This window comes from Oncorhynchus gorbuscha, linkage group LG16 (genome assembly GCF_021184085.1).
Source record: "Oncorhynchus gorbuscha isolate QuinsamMale2020 ecotype Even-year linkage group LG16, OgorEven_v1.0, whole genome shotgun sequence".
In the NCBI taxonomy this organism is placed as follows: Eukaryota; Metazoa; Chordata; class Actinopteri; order Salmoniformes; family Salmonidae; genus Oncorhynchus; species Oncorhynchus gorbuscha.
In genome coordinates, this window is record NC_060188.1 from 77,861,268 (window position 1) to 77,888,407 (window position 27,140).

Here is a 27,140-nt window from a genome sequence, read left to right on the forward strand (position 1 = left end):
TTGATGGTTTTTGCGACTGCACTTGAAGAAACTTTCAAAGTTCTTGAAATGTTCCGTATTGACTGACCTTTATGTCTTAATGTAATGATGGACTGTCGTTTCTCTTTGCTTATTTGAGCTGTTCTTGCCATAATAGGGACTTGCTATTTTACCAAATAGGGCTATCTTCTATATACCACCCCTTGTCACAACACAACTAATTGGCTCAAACACATTATGAAGGAAAGAAATTCCACAACTGAACCATGTTAATATTTTAATATAACAGAACAAGAAACAAAAATAACAACGAGAATGTAAGAAACGAAACAGTCCTGTCAGGTGAAACAACACAAAACAGGAAACAACTACTCACCAACACAGGTAGGAACTGGCTAACTAAGTATGGTTCTCAATCAGAGACAACGATGATTGGGAACCATACCAGGCCAAACACATAGAAGTACAAAACCTAGAACAAAACCTAGAATGCCCACCCTACTCACGGCCTGACCAAACCAAAATAGAGACATAAAAAAGGAACTAAGGTCAGGATGAGACATGACTACCTCATGAAGCTGGTTGAGAGAATGCCAAAAGTGTGTCATCAAAGCTGTCATCAAGGCAAAGAGTGACTACTTTGAAGAATCTCAAATATAAAAATATATTTGTTTAACACTTTTTTTGGTTACTACATGATTGCATATGTGTGGAAAATAACCTCACACTCAACGTCAACAAAACTAAGGAGATGATTGTGGACTTCAGGAAACAGCAGAGGGAACACCCCCCCTATCCACATCGATGGAACAGTAGTGGAGAGGGTAGCTAGTTTTAAGTTCCTCGGCATACACATCACAGACAAACTGAATTGGTCCACTCACACTGACAGCGTCGTGAAGAAGGCGCAGCAGCGCCTATTCAACCTCAGGAGGCTGAAGAAATTCGGCTTGTCACCAAAAGCACTCACAAACTTCTACAGATGCACAATCGAGAGCATCCTGGCGGGCTGTATCACCGCCTGGTACGGCAACTGCCCCGCCCTCAACCGTAAGGCTCTCCAGAGGGTAGTGAGGACTGCACAACGCATCACCGGGGGCAAACTACCTGCCCTCCAGGACACCTACACCACCCGTTGTTACAGGAAGGCCATAAAGATCATCAAGGACATCAACCACCCGAACCACTGCCTGTTCACCCCGCTATCATCCAGAAGGCGAGGTCAGTACAGGTGCATCAAAGCTGGGACCGAGAGACTGAAAAACAGCTTCTATCTCAAGACCATCAGACTGTTAAACAGCCACCACTAACATTGAGTGGCTGCTGCCAACACACTGTCATTGACACTGACCCAACTCCAGCCATTTTAATAATGGGAATTGATGGGAAATGATGTAAATATATCACTAGCCACTTTAAACAATGCTACCTTATATAATGTTACTTACCCTACATTATTCATCTCATATGCATATGTATATACTGTACTCTACATCATCGACTGCATCCTTATGTAACACATGTATCACTAGCCACTTTAACTATGCCACTTTGTTTACTTTGTCTACACACTCATCTCATATGTATATACTGTACTCGATACCATCTACTGTATGCTGCTCTGTACCATCACTCATTCATATATCCTTATGTACATGTTCCTGGATTTATCCCCATTTACACTGTGTATAAGACAGTAGTTTTGGAATTATTAGTTAGATTACTTGTTGGTTATCACTGCATTGTCTTAAAATATTTAGATGAAGCACTATTGAATCAATTTGTAAGCTCTGAACTAGAAGCACAAGCATTTCGCTACACTCGCATTTAACATCTGCTAACCATGTGTATGTGACAAATAACATTTGATTTGATTTGATTTGATTTGTGTTATTTCATAGTTTCGATGTCTTCACTATTATTCTACAATGTAGAAAATAGTCAAAATAAAGAAAAACACTTGAATGAGTAGGTGTGTCCAAACTTTTGACTGGTACTGTATATCAACAATCAAAGATAAGTATTCTGAACTCTGTTCTACTTGAGCTTATTGGTTCCTTTGACTACATGAGGAGGCACAACTGTCTGCCAATTGGCCACTGTCCTGAGAATCAGATATCTGCATATGGTGTTGGTTCAAAACACAACGTTGTCTAGCAAGAGGACCAAGTATAAATATCTGTACAAAATTATTCCCATAACTGCATATTGATGTCCTCTCGACTCCCACACAGACACACTTACACCGTGCTGGGAAGTTGTGGATATACAGGCTAACACTGCAGAGTGGTGTGGCTGACTGGCTGCATACACCCTCAAGAAGACTTAGTGTTTCCTACTTGGATAGAGCCAGGGGTGCTGAGTCCTTGCCCTCCATGGCGCATATGAGTGAGGGGCATTTTGGGGGGATGCATGGGGCAGAGGAAGAGGAGGAGGAGTGGGGAAGGGTGGAGAAGGAGGGTGAGGGCTTGGCCTGCCAGTCTGGGGGGAGGTAAGATGGGGAGGGTGAACGACCATTACTCTGTAGGCTACTGTTGCTCTGCAGTGGGGAGCTGGAAGTCCTGGGGGCTCGGGTCAGAGAGGATGATGAGGCGCTGGAGAGGGGCGACCTCGTACCTGCGTACCCCAAAATACCTGTGCTCATCATGAACTCCCTGGAGCCGTATGAGGGCGGGGTGGGGGCGCGGGAACCCGGGGGCGCATGCTGTCTGCAGGGAGGCTGCGTCTGCTGGGGATGTCGTAGACCCCCATGTCTGGGCAGCCATATAGGGCCTGGGACCTGGCCTTCATCCGCAGCATCCTGTCCTTCGCCTCCATCTCCTGCCGCTCCTTAATGGAGGCCATGATGGACTTGGAGAGGTTATCGTAGCGGATCGGAGAGGCCTCCCGATGGATCGAGGTCTGTGGGGAGAGGTCCCTGTGCATCAGGGCCTGAGGGGTGACGTCCCATAGAGAGGGGTCCCTGGGTAAAGTGTCCCTTGTCTGGGGAGATTGTCTGCTGACCCCCATGAACACGGGGCTGTAGGCACGTGAAGGGGACCCCTGCAGCACACTGCCATCGAGGCCCAGGGTCAAGAATTGGGGGTGGTAGTGAAGTGGCGGTCCCCCTCGCTGGGGCAGGTAGTTAGGGTCACCTGGGTTCACCAGGTTGCTGTAGGAGAAGCTGCTGCGGCTGGACAGGGGGTTGTGAGGGGGGAACCCGCCCGGAGACACCTGGTGGGAGATCAGACCCTCTGAGTGCAAGGCCGGCAACTTGTTTCCATGTCTATAGGCGTGTTTATGGGTGAGGAAACGGGAGTTAAGGGTGAGAGAGTTGAGCTGGTGTGGAGAGGACATGGGACCCGACTGGAAGGGTAGCTGCTGGTCCACTCTGGCCAGGATGGGTTCTGATGACAAGTAATGACCTCTACTGCTGCCCCCCTGTTGCTCTGGTGCCACCTAGACGTAACCACAACATAGAACAGACCGTCAGAGAGCTCTCAAACCACAACCACGATCTGTGAAAACGGCTGCACAGTGTATCTGATGTCATTATTGCGAATGATATGACTGACCTGTTGGACAGATAAGGGGGGTGTTGGCTTGGTGGGGGACTGCGGTGCTGGCCTGAGCTGCTGCAGGATCTGCCCAGTGGGAGGGCTCAATGGTTTGGGATGAAGACTACTCTCTGGAACTGAAACACAGAGGAAAGAGGATTAATATTCACCAAAATAAATGTGAAATAAATGACAATCGTATCTAGTGGGACTGAGCTAGTCCAGAGAGAGACAGTAATGTATGTGGAATCTAACACAAGCCTTTCATGGTACATGAAATAATGTCACCAACATGATGCAGTGTTGAGAGCAGTGGATGACCGTTTGAGGGGTTTCTGGACTGTTTCAAGTTTCTTCATGATTATTTCCTCAAGTCATCTATAATACGGGGTGCATAAATACAGGTACTGTATGCTTGTTTGTCAGATTAGTAACGTGACCCTACCCTCTAGGGCGGCTAAGTGGCTCTTCAGCAGGTTGGGGTCTGGTTTGGGGTGCAGTGGGGGTGGGGTGTTCAGGTGTTTAATATCTGGCTCGTCCATTCCGTCAGCAGACGGGCGCTGAGAGAGGAAGAGAAGGAAACACAGTTCATTATTTATGATCTGCTGATGAAGTCTAATAACGATGCTGTGTGTGTGTGTGTGTGTGTGTGTGTGTGTGTGTGTGTGTGTGTGTGTGTGTGTGTGTGTGTGTGTGTGTGTGTGTGTGTGTGTGTGTGTGTGTGTGTGTGTGTGTGTGTGTGTGTGTGTGTGTGTGTGTGTGTGTGTGTGTGTGTGTGTGCGTGCGTGTATGAATAGGGGATCTTCCCTACTGAGGGTATTTGGGGTGGACAGACTTACCTTACTTTGGAGATCATGATGCTGGACACCGTTATCCCTGACCCTAATAATTGGGATCTGTCTGTCAGTCTCTGGTTTCAGGAAAGGAGGCATGATGCGAACTGCTGATTTCTTAATGGGCCTCGCTGTATACCTGGTAATGTCCAAGCAAATAGATGAGTTAATGAGCTCCAATTTAGGGTCTGTTTACAATATATTATACTGTACATGATGTTTACATAAAACATGAAATGTTTCTTACTTTGGAGAGATGGGACTACATATGAGATACTCCAAGTTGCCACAGCAACCTAGAGTGAAAGGGTTGACCCCTCCTTGAAACTTCCCAGTAACCTGTGAAAAAGTAACCAACAATTTCCTAATTAAAGTGAGGACTCAACCTGGAGTCACCCCATTATATAGTACAGAAACCTTTTATCTAGTCATTTAAAAGCATGAGTAACATGGAATGAAGTACAGCCCAGGGTTTGTCTGACCTGTTCATTGGTGGTTCGGCCCCTAGACACCAGGTAGAGGTGGAACCCTGTGAGGCCCAGGACAGGAATGAAGAACAGGCCTGATACACTCATCACCACCAAGCTGGACGAAGCAGTAAAGGAGACTCAACAGCTCTCTTTAGGAAGCTTTGCAAATGAATGAACACACACACACACACACACACACACACACACACACACACACACACACACACACACACACACACACACACACACACACACACACACACACACACACACACACACACACACACACACACACACACACACACACACACACACACACACACACACACACACACACAGCACACAGAGCACACAGAGTGTGTGTAAGTAAGGATACGTGACAGTACAGTGCAGCTTCAACAGGTCTTCCTGATGGTGTAGAATGTAGAGCAGGCCACCGGAGAACACACCCACCATGTGCATCGTGAGTGACAGCAGAAACAGGAAGAAGTAGCGGTAGTTCCGCCTCCCGATACAGTTGTTCACCCAGGGACAGTGGTGGTCAAAGTCCTGCATGCGATTATGACACAATGGAATAAAACATTAGATAAAACATTCAATCACTGAGAATTATGACAACATATTGTAGCAGCCTACTTTACATGACTCTGTCCAACATTGTGTATCCATGCTACAAACAGTATTTTGGAGTGGTCTAGCTAGCCACTTACACATGGTATTGATAATGATTGGACAATGAAAAAACATTATCATCAGAAGTCAAATATCATACAAATGTTGATATGCACTTAGCTGTCTTAATATACCTCAGTGTACACACACAGATTGTCCCAACCCTTTTAAATATCTCTCTCTGCTCCAGGGACAATAAAGGATTGGGGGAAAGGGATTAACCTGATTAATGTGATCCCTCTCTCACCCCTCCCCCTCTATCCCTCCATCATTCTCTCTCACCCCTCCCCCTCTATCCCTCCATCATTCTCTCTCACCCTTCCCCCTCTATCCCTCCATCATTCTCTCTCACCCCTCCATCATTCTCTCTCACCCCTCCCCTCTATCCCTCCATCATTCTCTCTCCCCCATCCACCATTACCCTACAGCCACACACACATCACAGACAAACTGAATTGGTCCACCCACACAGACAGCATCGTGAAGAAGGCGCAGCAGCGCCTCTTCAACCGGGGGGGGGGCTGAAGAAATACGGCTTGTCACCAAAAGCACTCACAAACTTCTACAGATGCACAATCAAGAGCATCCTGTCGGGCTGTATCACCGCCTGGTACGGCAACTGCTCCGCCCACAACCGTAAGGCTCTCCAGAGGGTAGTGAGGTCTGCACAACGCATCACCGGGGGCAAACTACCTGCCCTCCAGGACACCTACACCACCCGATGTCACAGGAAGGCCATAAAGATCATCAAGGACAACAACCACCCGAGTCACTGCCTGTTCACCCCGCTATCATCCAGAAGGCGTGGTCAGTACAGGTGTATCAAAGCTGGGACCGAGAGACTGAAAAACAGCTTCTATCTCAAGGCCATCAGACTGCTAAACAGCCACCACTAACATTGAGTGCTGCCAACACACTGACTCAACTCCAGCCACTTTAATAATGGGAATTGATGGAAATTGATGGAAAATATATCACTAGCCACTTTAAACAAAGCTACTCAATATAACGTTTACATACCCTACATTATTCATCTCATATGTATATGTATATACTGTACTCTATATCATCTACTGCATCTTTATGTAATACATATATCACTAGTCACTTTAAACTATGCCACTTTGTTTACATACCCTACATTACTCATCTCATATGTATATACTGTACTCGATACCATCTACTACATCTTGCCTATGCCGTTCTGTACGATCACTCATTCATATCTTTATGTACATATTCTTTATCCCTTTACACTTGTGTGTATGAGACAGTAGTTTTGGAATTGTTTGGTTGGATTACTCGTTGGTTATTACTGCATTGTCAGAACTAGAAGCACAAGCATTTCGCTACACTCGCATTAACATCTGCTAACCATGTGTATGTGACAAATCAATTTGATTTGATTTGACTATTGACCCTACTCAGACCCACCCTCCCCCTCAACAACTACAGCACACCCTCCCTCCCCTCCGTCCACCTTCCCTCATCACCCTCTCCTCCACCGCTTCCTACCCTTCTCCACCAACCCTTCTTCCCCACCACCCCTTTCTCCCCCTCTCCTCCACACCACCCCTTCCTACCCTTCTACACCAACCCTTCCTCCCCACCACCCCTTTCTCTCCCTCTCCTCCGCACCACCCCTTCCTCCCCTTCTTCACCAACCCTTCCTCCCCACCACCCCTTCTTCCCCTTCTCCACCAACCCTTCCTCCCCTTCTCCACCAACCCTTCCTCCCCACCACCCCTTTCTCCCCCACCACCCCTTCCTCCCCTTCTCCACCAACCCTTCCTCCCCACCACCCCTTTCTCCCCCTCTCCTCCCCACCACCCCTTCCTCCCCTTCTCCACCCCTTCCTCCCCTTCTCCACCAACCCTTCCTCCACACCACCCCTTCCTCCCCTTCTCCACCAACCCTTCCTCCCCACCACCCCTTCCTCCCCTTCTCCACCAACCCTTCCTCCACACCACCCCTTCCTCCCCTTCTCCACCAACCCTTCCTCCCCTTCTCCACCAACCCTTCCTCCCCTTCTCCACCAACCCTTCCTCCCCACCACCCCTTCCTCTCTCTCCCCCGAAACCCCGTCCTCCCCCTCTCCACTACCCCTTGCTTGTTCTGTCTCCCTTTCCTCCCTCTCTCCCTTTATCACTTCCTAACCCGTCCTCCCTTTCTCCTCCTTCCCTCTCCCTCTCTCACCTCCCTCTCCCTCCCTCTCTCACCTCCCTCTCCCTCCCTCTCTCACCTCCCTCTCACCTCTACACAGTGGTCACAGACACTGCAGTGGGAGCATCGTGGAGGTCTGTAAAAGTGGCAGGAGGCACACCACTTCAGCCTGACCTGGACACCCTTCACATCCACATTCTTGTAGAGCGGAGCGCGGAGGTCATCATCCTTGTTCTCGTCCTCGTCCTCATTAGCTGAAACACAAACACACACCTCAACATGAACTTCAGATCAATGGCACAACACTGGGAGTGGAGTAACACTAGACATACACTACCGTTCGAAAGTTTGGGGTCATTAGAAATGTCCTTGTTTTTGAAGGAAAAGCACATTTTTGTCCATTAAAATAAAATAAAATTGATCAGAAATACAATGTAGACATGGTTAATGTTGTAAATGACTATCGTAGTTGGAAACTGATTATTATTTTATGGAATATCTACATAGGCGTACAGAGGCCCATTATCAGCAACTCCTGTGTTCCAATCTCACGTTGTGTTAGCTAATCCAAGTTTATAATTTTAAAAGGCTCATTGTTCATTAGAAAACCCCTTTGCAATTATGTTAGCACAGCTGAAATGTGTTGTTCTGATTAAAGAAGCAATAAAACTGGCCCTCTTTAGACAAGTTGAGTATCTGGAGCATCAGCATTTGTCGGTTCGATGACAGACTCAAAATGGCCAGAAACAAAGCCCTTTTGTCATGCAGGTGAATGAGGACCCAAAAGCGACTTGGCGAAAACAGAGTTTTTAATCCAGTAAGATACTTAACAAAACAAAAGGCATAATACTACTCGTAAAGACGAGAACAGACTGGAGACATGATCAAGAACTGCAGGTTGCCTCGGGAAGGCACTTGAACCTAGCAGACTCAGACACCTGCTCACCACGCAGCATCTGAGGGAAACACGACACGACAGGGCAAAACATAGACACAGCACGGTGAATATAGACAAGGATCCGACAGGGCAGGTACGGAAAACAAGGAGAGAAATAGGGACTCTAATCAGGGAAAAGGATCGGGAACAGGTGTGGGAAGACTAAATGATTGATTAGGGGAATAGGAACAGCTGGGAGCAGGAACGGAACGATAGAGAGAAGAGAGAGCGAGAGAGTGAGAGAGGGAGGGGGAGAGAGAGGGATAGAAAGAGGGAAAGAACCTAATAAGACCAGCAGAGGGAAACGAATAGAAGGGGAAGCACAGGGACAAGACATGATAATTAATGACAAAACATGACACCTTTCTTCTGAAACTCGTCAGTCTATTCTTGTTCTGAGAAATTAAGGCTATTCCATGCAAGAAATTGCCAAGGAACGGAAGATCTTGTACAACACTGTGTACTACTCCCTTCACAGAACAGCGCAAACTGGCTCTAACGAGAATAGAAAGAAGAGTGGGAGGCCCCGGTGCACAACTGAGCAAGAGGTCAAATACATTAGAGTGTCTAGTTTGAAAAACAGATGCCTCACAAGGCCTCAACTGGCAGGATTCATTCAATAGTAGCCGCAAAACACCAGTCTCAAAGTCAACAGTGAAGAGGCGACTCCGGGATGCTGGCATTCTAGGCAGAGTTCCTCTGTCCAGTGTCTGTGTTCTTTTGCCCATCTTAATCTTTTATTTTTATTGGCAAGTCTGAGATATGGCTTTTTCATTTGTAACTCTGCCTACAAGGCCAGCATCCCAGAGTCACCTCTTCACTGTTGACGTTTGTCACGCCCTGACCGCAGAGATCTTTTTATTCTCTATGTTTGGTTGGTCAGGGTGTGACTCGGGTGGGAAAATCTATGTTCTTTATTTTGGCCGGATATGGTTCTCAATCAGGGACAGCTGTCTATCGTTGTCTTTGATTGGGAATCGTACTTGTGGGATGTTCTGTGAGGGGTGCTCTGTGTAGCCTACTGAATGTTACGTTCATTTTCCTTTTGTTGTTTTTAGGTGTTCAGATAAAATGTATGCCGACCACGCTGTACCTTGGTCCGATTATTATTATTATTTTTAAATTTTACCCCTTTTTCGTCATATCCAATTGTTTTCAGTAGCTACTATCTTGTCTCATCGCTTCAACTCCCGCCATCCAACCCGGAAGCCAGCTGCACCAATGTGTCGGAGGAAACACTGTGCACCTGGCAACCTTGGTTAGCACTGCGCCCGGCCTGCCACAGGAGTCACTGGTGCGCGATGAGACAAGGATTTCCCTACCGGCCAAACCCTCCCTAACCCGGACGACGCTAGGCCAATTGTGCGTCGCCCCACGGACCTCCCGGTTGCGGCTAGTTACGGCAGAGCCTGGGTGCGAAACCAGAGTCTCTGGTGGCACAGCTGGCGCTGCAGGACAGCGTCCTTAACCACTGCGCCACCCGGGAGGCCGTTACGATCATTTCGACGAGCGTAACAGAACATCCCACCAAAGATGGACCAAGCAGCTTGGACAGGATGAGTGGATGTGGGAAGAGATCCTGGACGGTAAAGGACCCTGGACGCAGGCTGGAGAATATCGCCGTCCAAAGAAAGAGATAGAGGTAGCGAAGGAGGAGCGGCGACGATATGAGGAGGCAAGCCATCGACGGAAGTCAGAGAAGCCACTCCCCCCCAAAATTGGGGGAGGGCCACAAGGGGAGGTTGGCGGAGCTAACTCACGGCAAGTAGCGTGGTACTGGTCAGGCACCGTGTTTTGCAGTAAAGCGCACGCACGGTGTCTCCAGTGCACGTGCACAGCCAGGTGCGCTCGGAGCCAGCTCTACGCAAGTGCCACGCTAGAGTGGGGATCCAGCCAGGGCAGATTGTGCCAGCTCAGCGCTCTTGGTCTCCGGTTCGTGCCAGGGTATCCTGCGCCGGCTCTGCGCACTGTGTCTCCGGTGCGCTGTGACAGCTCAGTGAGTCCTGTGCCTGCGCTCCGCACGTGCCAGGCTAAAGTGGGCGGCAGGGTAGCCTAGTGGTTAGAGCGGTGGACTAGTAACCAGAAGGTTGCAAGTTCAAACCCCCGAGCTGACAAGGTACAAATCTGTCGTTCTGCCCCTGAACAGGCAGTTAACCCACTGTTCCTAGGCCGTCATTGAAAATAAGAATTTGTTCTGACTTGCCTAGTTAAATAAAGGTTTAAAAAAATATATATATACATTTAAAAAGTGGGCCTCCAGCCATGAAGAGCAGTGCAAGTTCTAAGCACCAGATCTCCAGTGCTCCCCCACAGCCCGGTTGTGCCTGTGCTCTGGAGGTGCCGGGCTAAAGTGGGCATTCAGCCTGGAAGAGCAGTGCAAGTTATAAGCACCAGATCTCCAGTGCTCCCCCACAGCCCGGTTCGACCTGTGCCTGTGCTCTGGAGGTGCCGGGCTAAAGTGGGCATTCAGCCTGGAAGAGTGGGCCAAAGCTGAATCCAGTGCTCCCCCACAGCCTGGTTCATCCTGTGCCTGCTCCACGGACCAGGCCTCCAGTTGGTCTCCCCAGCCTGGTAAGTCCTGTGCCTGCAGCGAGGGTCCCCAGTCCTGGGCATGCAGAGAGGGTCTCCAGTCCAGGGCTTTGTTTCTGGCCATTTTGAGCCTGTAATCGAACCCACAAATGCTGATGCTCCAGATACTCAACTGGTCTAAAGAAGGACAGTTTTATTGCTTCTTAAATCAGAACAACAGTTTTCAGCTGTGCTAACATAATTGCAAAAGGGTTTTCTAACGATCAATTAGCCTTTTAAAATGATCAACTTGGATTAGCTAACACGTGCTAAACGTGCCATTGGAACACAGGAGTGATGGTTGCTGATAATGGGCCTCTGTACGCCTATGTAGATATTCCATAAAGAATCAGCCGTTTCCAGCTACAATAGTCATTTACAACATTAACAATGTCTACATTGTATTTCTGATCAATATGATGTTATTTTAACGGACAGAAAATGTGCTTTTCTTTCAACAACAAGGACTTTTCTATGTGACCCCAAACTTTTGAATGGTAGTGTACATCTGGTGTAGTTTATCATTCTATTCAAGAATAAATCCAATGCACTAGCTAGTATGTTATAACTAGTAGACAATAATTCAATACAGTTGAACAACTACATGCCCACCAACTGTAATTTACAGTACTGAATAGACTTGTGCATAGTATAGTAGTTATTCACCCATGGGGAGAACGCCTGCATCCATAAAGGTTGCCATGGTGAAGTTGGCCAAGACAAGGAAGAACAGGATGGCACTGCATGGTGGTACGTAGGTTGACACAGTCACTGCCAGCCACGGGCACCTGGGACAAAGACAAGATGCAGATCAGTGGACTCACAATACACACACATTACACTCACAGTACACACACATTACACTCACAGTACACACACATTGCACTCACAGTACACAGATTACACTCACAGTACACACACATTACACTCACAGTACACACACATTACACTCACAGTACACACATATTACACTCACAGTATACACACACATTACACTCACAGTATACACACAGCACACACACAGTATACACACATTACCCTCACAGTACACACACATTACACTCACAGTACACACACATTACACTCACAGTACACACACATTACACTCACAGTACACACACATTACACTCACAGTATACACACATTACACTCACAGTATACACACAGCACACACACAGTATACACACATTACACTCACAGTATACACACATTACACTCACAGTACACACATTACACTCACAGTATACACACATTACACTCACAGTATACACACATTACACACACACACACATTACACACACAGTTACACTCACAGTATACACACAGCACACAGTATACACACATTACACTCACAGTATACACACACACTCACAGTATACACACATTACACTCACAGTATACACACATTACACGCACAGTATACACACATTACACTCACAGTATACACACATTACACTCACAGTATACACACATTACACTCACAGTATACACACATTACACTCACAGTACACACACATTACACTCACAGTATACACACAGCACACACACAGTACACACACATTACACTTACAGTATACACACATTACACTCACAGTATACACACAGCACACACACAGTATACACACATTACACTCACAGTACACACACATTACACTCACAGTATACACACATTACACTCACAGTATACACACATTACCCTCACAGTACACACACATTACACTCACAGTACACACACATTACACTCACAGTACACACCCATTACACTCACAGTATACACACATTACACTCACAGTATACACACAGCACACACACAGTATACACACTTACACTCACAGTATACACACATTACACTCACAGTACACACACATTACACTCACAGTATACACACATTACACTCACAGTATACACACAGCACACACACAGTACACACACATTACACTCACAGTATACACACAGCACACACACAGTACACACACATTACACTCACAGTATACACACAGCACACACACAGTACACACACATTACACTCACAGTATACACACAGCACACACACATTACACTCACAGTATACACACAGTACACGCACAGTATACACACATTACACTCACAGTATACACACATTACACTCACAGTATACACACATTACACTCACAGTATACACACATTACACTCACAGTACACACACATTACACTCACAGTATACACACAGCACACACACAGTACACACACATTACACTCACAGTATACACATAGCACACACACAGTACACACACATTATACTCACAGTACACACACAGCACACACACAGTATACACACATTACACTCACAGTATATACACAGCACACACACAGTAATAGACCTAGGTTGAATGTGTTCAAAGGGGCATAAATCTATAGCTCTCTGGCTCAGTGTAAGAATAAATCAACAGTCATTATCATAAATATTTGGTTGCCTCAGCAGGACAATGTCATTTAATACATTTATATTTATATTGTTTTACTGTCCGAAACATACACTAGTTTCCGAACTCGGCAATGCCAAATTCAGATCTCGAACTTCTGTTTGCACTGCCATAAAGCAAATAAGTTTAAAACTAGAGAATTAGATTTGCTGTGAGGATTCCATGATTATATATCTACAGCGTGAGATGAAATAGAGGCTCTGTACATTAATCAGGGTTCCTGAAGGAGACACAGAGAAAAGGCACAGTGAATTACAGTATAATGATTACATTTCAGCATGAGTAACCTATGCATCATCTTCATTTTAAGAACAAATGTATTGTACAGTGAAATTGAGTTCAAAGCCATGCTGCTGTGAAGATTTTATCTTGAAAAACTTTGGGCCTCTTACATTATCACAACTGGTATTAGCATCTCCTTCCTGTGGGTATTTTATTTTTAGGGACAATAACAACAGCAGTAGTGTGGTATGCCATTGAAGTGCAGACTGTGTATTAATGACCATGAATGTAACAGTGACCGTTCAGGACCGTGATCAGTGTGAAAACAGAAACTGGACGGCTCCTCCACCCCACATGACCCAAAGCTGCAAATGTCAAGGGTCAGGATGTGACGAGGGCAGAACATGTACAGTGCATTTGGAAGGTATTCAGAACCCTTCCCCTTTTCCAGATTTTGTTGCGTTAAAGCCTTATTCTAAAGTTGATTAAATCGTTGTTTTCACCCTCATCAATCTACACACAATACCCCATAATGACAAAGCAAAAACAGGTTTTTAGACACTTTTGCAAATGTATAAAAATAAACATCACATTTACATAAGTATTCAGACCCTTTACTCAGTACTTTGTTGAAACACCTTTGGCAGCGATTACAGCCTCGAGTCTTATTGGGTATGACTCTGTACTTTGTTCCATTCATCTTTCCCTCAATCCTGACTAGTCTTCCAGTCTCTACCGCTGAAAAACATCCCAACAGCATGATGCTGCCACCACCTTGCTTCACTATAGGGATGGTATTGGGCAGGTGATGAGTAATGCCTGGTTTCCTCCATGTGACATTCACATTACAGAATTCAATCTTGTTTCTCATGGTCTGAGAGTCCTTTAGGTGCCTTTTGGCAAACTCCAAATGGGCTGTCATGTGCCTTTTTCTGAGGAGTGGCTTCCGTCTGGCCACTCTACCATAAAGGCCTGATTGATGGAGTGCTGCAGAAATGTTTGTCCTTCTGGAAGGTTCTCCCATCTCCAAAGAGGAACTCTGAGCTCTGTCAGAGTGATCATCGGGTTCTTGGCCCTTCTCCTCCGATTGCTTAGTTTGGCCGGTCAGCCAGCTCCAGGAAGAGTCTTGGTGGTTTTAAACTTTTTCCATTTAAGAACGATGGCGGCCACAGTGTTCTTCGACCTCATGGCTGGATTTTTGCTCTGACATGCACTGTCAACTGTGGGACCTTATATAGACAGGTGGGTGCCTTTCCAAATCATGTCCAACCAATGGAATTTACCACATGTGGACTTCAATCAAGTTGTAGAGACATCTCATGGATGATCAATGGAAACAGGATGCACCTGAGCTCAATTTCGTGTCATATAGCAAATATATTTGCAAACATATATAAAAACCTGTTTTCGCTTTGACATTATGGGGTATTATGTGTAGATTGATGAGGGACATGTTTTTATTTGATCAATTTTAGAATAAGGCTGTAACGTAACAAAATGTGGAAAAAGTTAAGGGGTCTGAATACTTTCTGAATGCACTGTATGTGTGAACTGAACTCCAATGGAATGTCTTTAGACTGACCGTGACTGTGAAACAGACAACATTTTGACCAAATTTAGAGTCGCTTTCCCAGCTCTAGCTCCAGCCCAGCGTAATGCAAGATCCCCAACCCCTACAGAACAGCCCCAGTTAGGATGAGAGTGTGGGGGAAGGTGGTTACCCCGGAAGGAATGCCTGGTAATGAAATGCCAGCTGCAATCCCAATAATCCCAGGATTATGGACTCTGGATTACAGACCACTTTGCCAGCCCACAATGGTGGCATCCTCGCATCAGACGCCAAACACACAGAACCTGCTGTCAGCAGCCAGCAGCACACATAGCCCAAAAGACCCCATTCCATGCATATAGAATAAAATAAACCATACATACTCCATCACCTATACAGCTGCAACAGACATGCCTGCCTTTAAAGACAAACAGCCTTCAAAGGCAAGTACAGTATAGTTATGTACTGGAGAAACAGCTGTGTCTGAAGATCTGTCAGAGTAATGCTCCTCTATAAGGATTTACTTAAAGGACCAACGCAGCAGTTTTTATCTCAATATCAAATTATCTCTGGGTAGCAACTAACAAAACAAAAAAAAGAGCCCTTTAGGAAAGAGACATTTCACAAGCAAGAATTTTGCTAGGACTGTCTAGGAGTGGTCTGAGTGGGTAGGGGAAAACGGAAAACTAGACATTATTGGCAGAGATGTTTGGAACTCTCTTTCTTATTGGTCTATAATTATTGGCCCACCTTCCGGAGACACATGAAACCCCACCTCTTTAAGGAATACCTAGGATAGGATAAGTAATCCCTCTCACCCCCCCTTAAGTTTTAGATGCACTATTGTAAAGTGACTGTTCCACTGGATGTCATAAGGTGAATGCACCAATTTGTAAGTCGCTCTGGATAAGAGCGTCTGCTAAATGACTTAAATGTAATGTAAATGTATAAACTAATTTATCGCCTGGTGATGGCACCAGGCAGGCCAAAAATCCATTCCACCAAAACAGGCTGACATTTTAGTCGGTCTTTGCAAACAGCTCTTACACTAAAAAGGCTTTATCATAATTTTCACAATTTAACAGTATTATTCCAACCTCATAGTGTGTAAATATACAGTGGGGCAAAAAAGTATTTAATCAGCCACCAATTGCGCAAGTCCTCCTGTTAAAAAGATGAGAGAGGCCTGTAATTTTCATCATAGGTACACTTCAACTATGACACACAAAATGAGAAGAAAAAAAATCCAGAAAATTATGGTGGAAAATAAGTATTTGGTCAATAACAAAAGTTTATCTCAATACTTTGTTATATACCCTTTGTTGGCAATGACAGAGGTCAAACGTTTTCTGTAAGTCTTCACAAGTTTTTCACACACTGATGCTGGTATATTGGCCCATTCCTCCATACAGATCTCCTCTAGAGCAGTGATGTTTTGGGGCTGTTGCTGGGCAACACGGACTTTCAACTCCCTCCAAAGATTTTCTATGGGGTTGAGATCTGGAGACTGGCTAGGCCACTCCAGGACCTTGAAATGCTTCTTACGAAGCCACTCCTTTGTTGCCCGGGCAGTGTGTTTGGGATCATTGTCATGCTGAATGACCCAGCCACGTTTCATATTCAATGCCCTTGCTGATGGAAGGAGGTTTTCACTCAAAATCTCACGATACATGGCCCCATTCATTCTTTCCTTTACACGGATCAGTTGTCCTGGTCCCTTTGCAGAAAAACAGCCTCAAAGCATGATGTTTCCACCCCCATGCTTCATAGTAGGTATGCTGTTCTTTGGTTGCAACTCAGCATTATTTGTCCTCCAAACACGACGAGTTGAGTTTTTACCAAAAAGTTCTATTTTGGTTTCATCTGACCATATGACATTCTCCCAATCTCTTCTGGATCATCCAAATGCTCTCTAGCAAACTTCAGACGGGCCTGGACATGTACTGGTTTAAGCAGGGGGACACGTCTGGCACTGCAGGATTTGGTTCCCTGGCGGCGTAGTGTGTTACTGATGGTAGGCTTTGTTACTTTGGTCCCAGCTCTCTGCAGGTCATTCACTAGGTCCCCCCGTGTGGTTCTGGGATTTTTGCTCACTGTTCTTGTGATCCAACTCACCCCACGGGGTGAGATCTTGCGTGGAGCCCCAGATCGAGGGAGATTATCAGTGGTTTTGTATGTCTTCCATTTCCTAATAATTGCTCCCACAGTTGATTTCTTCAAACCAAGCTGCTTACCTATTGCAGATTCAGTTTTCCCAACCTGGTGCAGGTCAACAATTTTGTTTCTGGTGTCCTTTGACAGCTCTTTGGTCTTGGCCATAGTGGAGTTTGGAGTGTGACTGTTTGAGGTTGTGGACAGGTGTATTTTATACTGATAACAAGTTCAAACAGGTGCCATAAATACAGGTAACGAGTGGAGGACAGAGGAGCCTCTTAAAGAAGAAGTTTACAGGTCTGTGAGAGCCAGAAATATTGCTTGTTTGTAGGCGACCAAATACTTATTTTCCACCATAATTTGCAAATAAATAAATTAAAAATCCTTCAATGTGATTTTCTGGATTTCTTTTCTCATTTTGTCTGTCATAGTTGAAGTGTACCTATGATGAAAATTACAGGCCTCTCATCTTTTTAAGTGGGAGAACTTGCACAATTGGTGGCTGACTAAATACTTTTTTGCCCCACTGTATATAGATGTTTTTGACTGCATTGAAACAGATTAACACCTAATTGTACTACTGAGTAAGACAGATTAATGAGGGGAACAGAACAGTAGGTTCCCAAAACTGGAGGAGGGGATTCATATCTATATCTTCTCTGAATAAACTTTTCACTAAATATTGTCATGTTTGAGATGTACTTAAATTGTCATAACAGAGCTAGATTACATGGATATGTGCAATATACTGTACCTTGTACTACACAGAGACCATACTGTACTTGTCCCAGTATATCTACAGTATACTGTACTTGTCCCAGTATAACTACAGTATACTGTACTTGCAAGTCTAGCCACCCTACAGTATAAATAGGAAATGTGGATTAAGTTGGCAGATTCAGGGGTAGCTGCCAGCTGGGCAGCACTAAATAGTAGGGATCAAGCCCAGTCAGTCTAAATCAAATCAAATTTTATTTGTCACATACACATGGTTAGCAGATGTTAATGCGAGTGTAGCGAAATGCTTGTAGTGTAGCGAAATGCTACACCACTCCAGTCTGGAGTGGTGTTCATGTGCCTGCATACCACTTTCAATGCCCTCCTATACCAGCAAGACCAATGGGTAGTGGGGAAAACAAGGAGCCAAAAGGCAATTAGGAATAAGTATACTGGCACTGTTCATCTTTTTAAAACAAATGATTTATCTGGTTGATTCCTCTACCATTTCACCCATCTGTCAAATAATGGATACATCACCTAAAAATACTAAATGAGCACAGTATGGAAGATAATGATATTGGATTCAAATAAGTAGAAATCAGTCAAACTCATTTGGGATGAGTGCGGAGGGTCGGCCCACGACTGATTGTTTTCTTATCGAATGGATTATTTCTGTGGAAGCCTTTGCATGAGTGGCTCTGCTGCTTGGACCATCATTGGTTTGTGACCATCTGGAGCAACTGCACATGGAGAGGTCCTCACGCTGCAGTGTGGCCAGGCGGGTAGACAAGCCCCTGCCCTGCGCCTAATGAAACAGACAGCAGAGCTGTATTAAATCATCCAGAAGGGTAAACTAGTGCTGAGACTGTCCAATCTGCACACTGCCATGCCTGAGAAGAGCCCAGCTGTTGGTCAGTGAGTCAACACCACCACTGTCGCATCGGTCAAGCAGCAAGCAGAGGAGAGCATTAGAGATTCTCACAACTACAGATCCTTTAACATTTCATGGATGTTAGACATGTTGAATAAGGTATGATCATCAGACCTATGGAAGGTACTGTATGACTTGGCTTTAGCCACAATTGATTACACTGAATGAACACATAGCACTGTTATAAGATGGTTTGGAGAGACTACTTCATTGAACTATAAAAACTACGGCTTGAATATCAACGACATATTTCTATTACATATAATAATGTTGTATGTGTAGGGATCGATGTGTAGGTGGGAAAAAAAAAACAAAATGTTTGTTTGGGTGGGGAGGGATAGAGAGGAGTGTAATTCTATAAATATCTGACCCACTACGGGTGTGTATCATATCTGACCTCCTCCCCTCTGCACATGGTCCCATAATTAACTCAGAATGAAAGGTCAAGAAGGCTTCTACGTACAGAACTCTGCAACATCTCAGCTACATTAAATGTTGAGATTAACTGACAAATTGTTACTAGGAAACGCCCTTGACGTTACCATTTGTAAGAGTCTTTGCTTGTTTGTGGTTCTACCCTTAGTACCAAACACTATACGTGTTTAGTGATGCTTGAATGTCCAATGAATGTAGCTTTATAAAATAAAACTAGCTTTATAAAAAAACTACATTAATTCTACTGCACCAACAATCAAACATACAAAATGACATTCTGCAGCTTTATCCAAGGCCCTTTGGCCTTTGTATGCCTTTTGTGAATAGGATAAAAGCAGAAGTCAAATGTCCATCTCGCGTGGAGTAATTATACAATAAGGCCAGAGGGGGGTGTGGTATATGGCCAATATACCACGGCTAAGGGCTGTTCTTATGCAAAACGCAACACGGAGTGCCTGTATACAGCCCTTAGTCGTGGTATATTAGCCATATACCACAAACCCCGAGGAGCCCAATTGCACCCTCACCCTCACCTCCCCACCCCTTGGCTGAACCAAGGTTGATTTTACGACGGGAGACAACCAATGTCCCTTTTCCTCAGTGGTACTAAGGCGGGCTTGTATTTGGTCAAGACACTGGCAGGAGCTGTCATCTGTCCATCCCTGCTTTTAAAGGAACTAAGTAAAGGCCTGTCTAACAGTAAAGGCCTGTCTAACAGTAATGTAGGTCTACATATGATGTAATGGCAAAATATTGTCCCTCCAGATTCCATTTCTTCTGCTGCTGCCAAATATTTATATAATTTACAGCAAAGGGTGGTTCCCAAAGATCTGGGGTCATGTCCAAATAAATAAATGTGCTTCCTGCAAAGTGTTGATGAAATGGGCCTCCACTGCTTCCTGAGTGAAAGGGAAAACAAAGAGCTTGTGTGATTGGGCTGGACTGCTCTGTTTCAACATGACCTTATCTATGAGTAATGGCTGTTCATGGAATAGACAATTTCAGACATACAGTGCCTTCGGAAACTATTCAGACTCCTTTATTTTTTCCAAATGTTGTTAGGTTACAGCCTTCTTCTAAAATTGATGAAATGGTTTTTCCCATCATCTATCTACTCACAATACCCCATAATGACAAAGCAGAAACAGGTTTTAAGAAATGTTTGCTAATTTATAAAAAATAAAAACGGGTATATCACATTTACATAAGTATTCAGACTCTTTACTCAGTACTTTGTTGAAGCACCTTTGGCAGCAATTATAGCCTTGAGTCTTCTTGGGTATGATGCACTCTGGAGCAGGTTTTTATCAAGGATTTCTCTGTACTTTGCTCCGTTATTCTTTGCCTCAATCCTGACTAGTCTCCCAGTCCCTGCCGCTGAAAACATCCCCACAGCATGTTGCTGCCACCACCATGTTTCACTGTAGGGATAGTGCCAGGTTTCTTCCAGATGTGACGCTTGGCATTCAGGCCAAAGAGTTCAATCTTGGTTTCATCAAACCAGAGAACCTTGTTTCTCATAGCCTTTTGGGCACACAACAGCAAGCGGGCTGTTATGTGCCTTTTACTGAGGAGTGGCTTCCGTCTGGCCACTCTACCATAAAGGCCTGATTGGTGGAGTGCTGCACCAATCAGTCCTTCTGAAAGGTTCTCCCATCTCCACAGAGGAACTCCAAAGCTCTGTCAGAGTGACCAACGGGTTCTTGGTCACCTCCCTGACCAAGGCCCTCCTCCCCCGATTGCTCAGTTTGGCTGGGCGGCCAGCTCTAGGAAGAGTCTTGGTGGTTCCGAACTTCATCCATTTAAGAAGGATGGAGGCCACTGTGTTCTTGGGGACCATTAATACCGCAGACATTTTTTGGTACCCTTCACCAGTTCTGTGCCTCGACACAATCCTGTCTCTGAGCTTTAAGGACAATTCCTTCAACCTCACGGCTTGGTTTTTGCTCTGACATGCACTGTCAACTGTGGGACCTTATATAGACAGGTGTGTGCCTTTCCAAATTATGTCCAATCAATTGAATTTACCCCAGTTGGACTCTCAGAGCAAAGGGTCTGAATACTTACTTAAATAAGGTACTTTTGTTTTTTATCCTTAATACATTTACAAACATTTCTAAAAACCTGTTTATACTTTGTCATTATGGGATATTGTGTGTAGATTGTTGAGGATTTTTTATATCCATTTTAGAATAAGGCTGTAACGTAACAAAATGCGTAAAAAGTGAATGGGTCTGAATACTTTCTGTTGACACTATGCTTTATTATAGTGAAATCTCTCACTGGGAAAGTTTTCAGAAAGTTATATTCTCTCGTTGGTGATCTTCAATCTTCAGAGAAATATGCAATAATAACCACAGAGTTTAAGAGCATTGTGCCGGCCAGTAACCGAAAGGTCACTGGTTCGAATCCCAATCCGGCAAGTTGGAAAAAACCTGCCGTTCGCCCTTGAGCAAGGCAGTTAACCCCAAACAACTGCTCCCGGGCGATAATGACATAAATTAAGGCAGCCCCCCCGCACCGCTTTTGATTTACATTTGATTGAGATGTCAACTAAAGTGATTTCAATATTAAATCAACCAAAAATTGCACCCTGACATTGGATTTAAGATAGGCGAAAAATATTAAATTCCCCTACGTTGATGACTTTTAGCAAATCCAATCAGTTTTCAGGGTTGTACATGGAACCAAAAAATGTTCTCCTATGAGGACCACCGAAGAACCCTTTTGAAATCCTTTTTTCTAAGGGTGTAGGTACCTCAATTACCTCGTACCCCTACACAGATCGCCTCAGTACTGGTACTCCCTGTATATAGCCATGTTATTTTTTACTCGTTATTCGTTTTCACATATGCTAGAGCACTGGTATTCAAAGATGGGGTTGCGGGAGGGAACCAAACATTAAGAGTAGTTTCTTTTATGGGACAATACACAAATGTTTTTTATTCAGTAAATGTATTTATTGGTTCCCTTTATTTTGATAAGAGAGATGAAAGTGTAATGAATTAAAGGTTATTTGTTGATGTGAAAATCTAAATGTACTGATTTTGAGCTTGTGTCATTAGATTTGTGGTGGGATAGGAATCCCAGAAATTATTGTGAAAGAAATGGGTCCCCGCTGAATTTTTTTGAATATCACTGTGCTAGAGGACCCAATTGAAACATTGCTTGAAAAGCAACAGAGGAGAAAACTTGGACATATCTGGCTACAGGGGTCAGGGTTCAGTGGACTTAGTTAATAGCTGTTATGGTATTAGGTCTACTCACCAAGGCACTACTAGCAATGAAAAAAATATATATATTTCACCTTTATTTAACCAGGTAGGCTAGTTGAGAACAAGTTCTCATTTGCAACTGCGACCTGGCCAAGATAAAGCATAGCAGTGTGAACAGACAACACAGAGTTACACATGGAGTAAACAATTAACAAGTCAATAACACAGTAGAAAAAAAGGGGGAGTCTATATACAATGTGTGCAAAAGGCATGAGGAGGTAGGCGAATAATTACAATTTTGCAGATTAACACTGGAGTGATAAATGATCAGATGATCATGTACAGGTAGAGATATTGGTGTGCAAAAGAACAGAAAAGTAAATAAATAAAAACAGTATAAAAACAGTATGGGAATGAGGTAGGTGAAAATGGGTGGGCTATTTACCAATAGACTATGTACAGCTGCAGCGATCGGTTAGCTGCTCAGATAGCTGATGTTTGAAGTTGGTGAGGGAGATAAAAGTTTCCAACTTCAGCGATTTTTGCAGTTCGTTCTAGTCACAGGCAGCAGAGTACTGGAACGAAAGGCGGCCAAATGAGGTGTTGGCTTTAGGGATGATCAGTGAGATACACCTGCTGGAGTGCGTGCTACGGATGGGTGTTGCCATCGTGACCAGTGAACTGAGATAAGGCGGAGCTTTACCTAGCATGGACTTGTAGATGACCTGGAGCCAGTGGGTCTGGCGACGAATATGTAGCGAGGGCAAGCCGACTAGAGCATACAAGTCGCAGTGGTGGGTGGTATAAGGTGCTTTAGTGACAAAACGGATGGCACTGTGATAGACTGCATCCAGTTTGCTGAGTAGAGTGTTGGAAGCCATTTTGTAGATGACATCGCCAAAGTCGAGGATCGGTAGGATAGTCAGTTTTACCAAGGTAAGCTTGGCGGCGTGAGTGAAGGAGGCTTTGTTGCGGAATAGAAAGCCGACTTTTGATTTGATTTTCGATTGGAGATGTTTGATATGAGTCTGGAAGGAGAGTTTGCAGTCTAGCCAGACACCTAGGTACTTATAGATGTCCACATATTCAAGGTCGGAACCATCCAGGGTGGTGATGCTAGTCGGGCATAATGTTGGCAGTGATCCTCACATTACTAAAAGGTAGTTTTGAGAATACAAGGGATTCATTCGGGAACCCGTTTTGCTCTAAACTGACCCAGTCTGACTTCTAGGAAATATACCCGACTCTAAGTTCTCAGCATCATTGCACTCTGGAAGAAGTTAACATAGTTTTTATACCAAATTCAAATAGCCTGCAGTAGCTCAGATTAAGAGGATCAACATGATATTAGGCAATGAAATGTAACTACCAGTGGTGTAAAATACTTGAGTAAAAATACTTAAAGTACTACTTAAGTCTTTTTTGAGGGTTCTTGTACTTTACAATTTATATTTTGGACAATTTATACGCTATATATACAAATGCATGTTTCTGTTTCAGCCACACCTGTTGCTGACAGGTGTATAAAATTGAGCACACCGCCATGCAATCTCCTTAGACAAACATTGTCAGTACAATAGCCTTACTGAAGAGCTCAGTGACTTTCAACGTGGCACTGTCATAGGATGTGACCTTTCCAACAAGTCAGCTCGTCAAATTACTGCCCTGCTAGAGCTGCCCCGGTCAACTGTAAGTGCTGTGAAGTGTGAAGTGGAAACATCCAGGAGCAACAACGGCTCAGCCGCGAAATGGTAGGGCACACAAGCTCACAGAATGGGACAGCTGAGTGCTGAAGTGTGTAGCACGTAAAAAATCGTCTGTCCTCAGTTGCAGCCCTCACCACAGAGTTCCAAACTGCCTCTGGAAGCAACATCAGCACAAGAACTGTTTCGGTCATGAAATGGGTTTCCATGGCTGAGCAGCCGCACACAACCTTAGATCACCATGCGCAATGCCAAGCATCAGCTGGAGTGGTGTAAAGCTCGCCGCAATTGGACTCTGGAGCAGTGGAAACGTGTTCTCTGGAGTGACGAATCACGCTTCACCATCTGGCAGTCCGACGATGAATCTGGGTTTGGTGGATGCCAGAACACTGCCAGTGAAGGGAAGTCTTAACGCTAAATGACACAATGGTATTTTAGACGATTCTGTGGTTCCAACTTTGTGGCAACAGTTTGTGGAAGGCCCTTTCCTTTATCAGCATGACAATGTCCTGTGCACAAAGCACGGTCCATACAGAAATGGTTTATCGACATTGGCATGGAAGAACTTGACTGGCCTGCACAGAGCCCTGACCTTAACCCCATCGAACATCTTTTTGGTGAATTGGAACGCCGACTGCGAGCCAGGCCTAATGGCCTAACATTAGTGCCCGACCTCACTAAAGCGCTTGTGGCTGCAGCAATGTTCCCACATCTAGTGTAAAGCCTTCCCAGAAGAGGCAGTTATAGCAGCAAAGGGGGCACCAACTCCATATTAATGCCCATGATGTTGAAATGAGATGTTCGACGAGCAGTGTCCACATATTTTTGGTCAAGTAGTGTACTTTTACTTCATTACATTCCTAAAAATAATAATGTACTTGTTACTCCATACATTTCCCCTGACACCCAAAAGTTACACTTTGAATGTTGGCTGTACAAGAAAATGGTCCAATTCACACATTTATCAAGAGGACATCCCTCCCTGGACATCCCTACTGCCTCTGATCTGGCTGACTTACTAAACACACATGACTCTTTGGTCAATTATGTCTGAGTGTTGGAGTGTGCTCCTGGTTATATGTAAACAAATCAAAAACGAGAAAATAGTGCCTTCAGGCTTGCTTAATATAAAGAATTAGAAATTATATATACTTTTACTTTGATACTTATGTATATTTTACCAATTACATTTTCTTTTGATACTTAGGTATATTTAAAACCAAATACTTTTAGACTTTTACTCAAGTAGAATTTTACTGGGTGACTTTTCAGTCTTACTTGAGTCATTTTCTATTTAAGGTATCTTTACTTTTATTCAAGTTATGACAAATGGGTCATTTCTCCACCACTGGTAACTACTAATGGACAGCTTTGGGTACAGTATTGCTGAACTGTTTTATGAATAATATTGCATATTGATATGCAAATAAAATTACACCAGATTTTTAAAAAACTAAATGGCTTATTCTCACCCCCAAAAATTGTGTCATCGTTACACTTCTGTCCGATTGAACGCTACAAAAACACTGGGGAATGTTCTAAATTCCGAATGTGAATGTGTAAAATGTTTATACTAGTTTGCATAGTGCGTGAGCAACATAACCTATTTTATCACAATATTTCCCTGTAGAAAGCTACAGTTTGGAGTAAACGTGCATGCTCATTGCCTTATCCATTGAATTCTCTTTAAATCTCCAGACCACTTCATGTATGGAATAGTATACTGTAGTTTCGAAAGGGTAGGCCTACATTCGTGTCTGTTTTTAACTACTTTTCCTGAAGGAGACATAGTGGTCAACTTACGTAAATACGAAGAATAAAGTGGTGGACCCAACGAGGAGTACGGCAGCGGTGGACACTGGAATAAACGCGCTGGCTTTAATTCTCTCATCGCCGCTGGTGGGCATTCTGTAGCCTACTTTCCACAAACATCAGCAGTTTATTCTAACGAAACGATTACACCAATATAAAATAATGATCCACGATACGATGTATTCCCACTCTTCTATGTCCTGATCTCTGTCCTGGTTTTCGATGGATCAAATGCAAACGATTGCATGGTGAAAAAGTCCAATGAACTGTGATCGTCTTGGAAATCCCGCAGTCCCGACTGGTCCCGAAAAACTTAGCGAAGCCGCGCAGCTTACTGGTCAGGGCTCTGTTTGTGGAGGTTTCGCCGGGCGGAAGAATGAATTACGTAAACTACACTATAGCAGGCTAGACCACGTTGTGCTGTATGTTAACCAAAAAAATACAACAATTATTTATTTTCATATTAATTAAATGTTTTAATCATACTCTTGATTAAAAATGTAATTTGCTTTACCATGGAAATGCATTTGTGTCATTAGAACAATAATGGACAATAATGTTGCACTATAGTCAGAGATAGAATATTACACATTTGTACATAATTGAATGCTAACAACCTAGACATAGGCTATTCACACCCTGGTACAGTATATGGTGGTCAGGTTACTCCTTTACACTGATCCAAGTTTAGTTAGGTTTTTCTCTTCTGTATTGGGATACAATGAGCCTCATGTGTTCTCCAAGTACTGAAGACAAGAAATGTACAGCAAATGTGAGGT

General features: G+C 44.2%; 1 pseudogene; it reads right to left on the minus strand.

Moving 5' to 3' along the window:
* Positions 1–1,868: 1,868 nt before the first annotated feature.
* On the minus strand, positions 1,869–26,711 carry LOC124000181 (annotated as a pseudogene).
* Positions 26,712–27,140: the final 429 nt, after the last annotated feature.